Source organism: Nicotiana tabacum, chromosome 18, assembly GCF_000715075.1.
Source record: "Nicotiana tabacum cultivar K326 chromosome 18, ASM71507v2, whole genome shotgun sequence".
Taxonomy (NCBI): Eukaryota; Viridiplantae; Streptophyta; class Magnoliopsida; order Solanales; family Solanaceae; genus Nicotiana; species Nicotiana tabacum.
Window position 1 is genome coordinate 144,721,390 of NC_134097.1, and position 3,827 is coordinate 144,725,216.

Below are 3,827 nucleotides of genomic sequence, written 5' to 3' on the forward strand. Positions count from 1 at the left end.
TGCGGAGCCGTTATCCCCATTTTTTCCCTGACTCAGGTACTTCCTTCTTATGTCCGTTCGAGGACGAACAGTTGTTTTAGAAGTGGAGAATGTGATCACTTGTTTTAAAAGTAAATTCTTCATTTCGAGGCCTTAAAAACTTCTTTCGGTATTACCTCAATTTGTGTGCACAGTCCGGATACGTAACCGGAAAGTCATTATGTGAAAATCTGTAAAATGATGAATTTTGCCTTTAAAATGAGTTTAAGTTGACTTCGGTCAATATTTGGGGTAAACGGACTCGGACCCGTGATTTGACGGTCCCGGAGGGTTCGTAAAAAATATGGGACTTAGGCGTGTGACCGGAATCGAATTCTGAGGTCCCAAGCCCGAGAAATGAATTTTTGAAAGAAATTATTTTGCTGAATTAATTATGAAGTAAAAATAGAATTTGTGTTTGAAACCATTGGTATCGGGTCTGTATTTTGGTTCCGGAGCGCAGTAGGTCTTATATATGATTTGAGTCGAACCTGTGAAATTTGGTAAGAAACGGACTTGAAATGACGTGAATCGGATCTTATTTGAGAAAAATTGGGAAATTGAAGTTCTTAAGAAATTCCATGGTTTTGATACTATATTCATAGTTGTTGATGTTATTTGAATGCACGAGCAAGTCCGTATGATGTTTTTAGATTGGTGTACATGTTTGGTTTGGAGCCCCGAGGGCTCGGGTGAGTTTTGGATAGGCCACAGAGTGAAAATTTCACTTAGGAATTTGCTGGTATGTTGCAGGCATGCAGGCTTCGCATTGGCTCGCAAATGCGAGCATTGTATCGCAAATGTGAGCATTGTATAGCAAATGTGAGAAGTAGTCTGGGCTGCCTTATTCGCAAATGCGAAGAAATTGTCGAAAATGCGACATCGCAAATACGAAGGCACAGTCGCAAATGCGAAGAGGCCTGATTTTCCTCAGGGTTCGCAAATGCAAAGGTAACAGACTTCTGAGTTCGCATTGCGAACCCTGGTCGCAATTGCGACATCTACAACCTACAATTTTATAACTTAGCCGAAAATCTTTCATTTTTTACACTCTTTCAAAACCAAAACACTTTTGGGCGATTTTTCAAAGGCAAATCTTCTTCCAAATCGATTGTAAATCAATTTTAACTCGTTTTCTTCAATCATTAACATCTTTTCACATGATTTCAACTCAAAATCAATGATTTTTATGGGGGGAATTGGGTGCTTTGGGTAGAACCTGGGTTTTTCAAAAAATTGGGGATTTGGACCTCGATTTGGGGTCCGATTTCAAAACAAATTATATATTTGAGTTCGTGGGGGAACGGGTAATCGGGTTTTGGTTCGAACCTCGGGTTTTGACCATGTGGCCCCGGGAGTGATTTTTGACTTTTTAGATAAAACTTTAGAAAACTCATTTTCATGCATTGGAATTGATTCATTTAGCATTTATTGATGTAATTAAGTAACTTGTGTCTAGATACGAGCGAATTGGTGATGGAATAAAGAGGTAAAACGATAGTAGAGACTTGAATTGTGTTCGTGGCATTGAGGTAAGTGTTTGGTGTAACCTTAGCTTGAGTGATTAGGAGTCGAGTCCTATTTGCTATGTGGTATTTGTCGAGTACGACGTATAGGCATGGTGACGAGTATCTATACGTTGGTATCAAGCATGCCTGTGAGTCTTATATTGTGGTTATTATGACTTCGTTGTATAATTCATGTTTTGGTGACAATTTCTATTATTGGGCAATGTTTGTGGAAGTAATTGTGATTTTTGAATATTAAAGAGAGTTGGCTCAAGTTGTATAATGAAATGTGAAAGTATAAGTGGTAATTGACCAATTTTAGCGCATTGGCTCAAGTTGTGAAGTGAGTTGAGAAGTAAAAGTGAAAAAGAGAAGGAAATCATTACATTATCTTTTTTTGCGGGAATTTGTTGCTTTTAATGTTATCTCCCTAGCCGGAATGTTGATGCTTCTTATGATGTTGTTCCCTTGTCGGGACATGATTATTGAAGTATTGTTCCCTTGCGAGGATTCTTATTGTAATTTCATTTATTCCCTTGTCCTATTGTTTGTGATTGTTGTTTGGGTGAGGAAGAGTGTTAAAGCACGAAAGGTGATGCCATGTATTGTTTTGGTGAGAGAGTGTTAAAGCACGAATGGTGATGCCGTGTATGATTTGTGAGGAAAGAGTGTAAAGCACGAAGGGTGATGTCGTGCCGCACGATGTACTATTCCGTGCAGATTATATTGATTATATGGTGAGGACGAGAGTAAAAGCACGAAGGGTGATGCCGTGCATATTTTCGTTACTTGATTGCTTTGGTGAGGACGAGAGTAAAAGCACGAAGGGTGATGTCGTGCACTTATTGACTTCTGATTCTTTGTTGATATGTGAGATATGTTGTTTCTTTCAATTACCTGTTGTCTTTCTATTCTAAATTGATAGTTCCCTCGCAGCATGTTACCCCTTCCATACTTGATTGTATATTACTGTTCTTCTTTTCCGCTGTATATAGTTAAATTGCACAGGTTTATTTAGTAGTCTGGTCCTAGCCTTGTCACTACTTCGCCGAGGTTAGGCTAGACACTTACCAGCACATGAGGTCGGTTGTGCTGATACTACACTCTGCACTCTGTGCAGATCCCGGAGCAGTAGCTTTTGGACCATAGATTGGGTGGCTGCCTTCAGTCCACACGGAGATCCAAGGTAGTCCTGCAGGCGTTCGCATGCCCTGGCGTCTCCCTCTAGCCCTTTACTCCTGTTTCATTTACTTAGTTCAGAAATAGTGTATCTTTTATCTTTCAGACTTTGTATGTAGTATTCTTAGATCGTATGTGAAACTGTGACACCAGTTATGGGTGGTCGAGGCTCAAACAGTTGTATTAGATACATATTTCAGATAGTTTACTGCATTTCTTCCGCTTATTGTAATTTTCGCTGTCTACACGTTATTGCTTTATAATTGTTAAAGAATATAAAATTGGTAAAAAGGAAATTTGTTCAAATAGTCGGCTTGCCTAGCTCACATTAGTAGGCGCCATCACGACTCCCGATAGTGAAAAATCCGGGTCGTGACAGTTTTAAATTATACTCATAATATGAGAAAAGTTTATGAGATTTTCTTTATCGTAAAGATATGAATTATTTGTCACAAGAAAAGAAGGTTATCTTTTTTTTTTTTTTTACTATTTTAAGAATTAAGTGTACGGAAATTTTTACTCTTTATTAGATTAGGAAAATGAGAGGTTGAGAAAATATGTGCTCTTTTTTTTTATATGGATATTAATGAAATAATAGTATATATATATTTTTTATATGGTACCACATGACCAGGATAGTAAGTTATATAAAGTGTGTTAAAAGTGAGCAGTATTTTAAGTAAGTTGAGATAATCTATATCATACTATATTATAAGTGGGAAGACCAAAAATGAAAGTTGAATTACTATATTACCCCGTCAAAACTAAGTAACAGTTTTACCCTTCTCTTAAACAATATTTTCATAATAATTTTATATCAAAAAGTAAATTCACGCTACAAAATGATAAATTTGTTTTACCCTTCCAAAGTATTCATGTAATGTTAATACATGAAAAGTAACCAGCACTAAATCAAGAATTTGAAGAGTTACAATTAATCGTATAATATGAACGAAATTCTCTTAAATGGAAATTGTATCTCAATGGTCTTTCTTTGTACAAAAACGTACTCTACATATATGTCTCTTCAATTGCTATTTGTAATCTTTTAAGTTTAACTGATACTCCCTCCGGTTCAAAATAAGTAATTTTTTGCCTTTTTTTTTTGTGGTTCAAAATAAG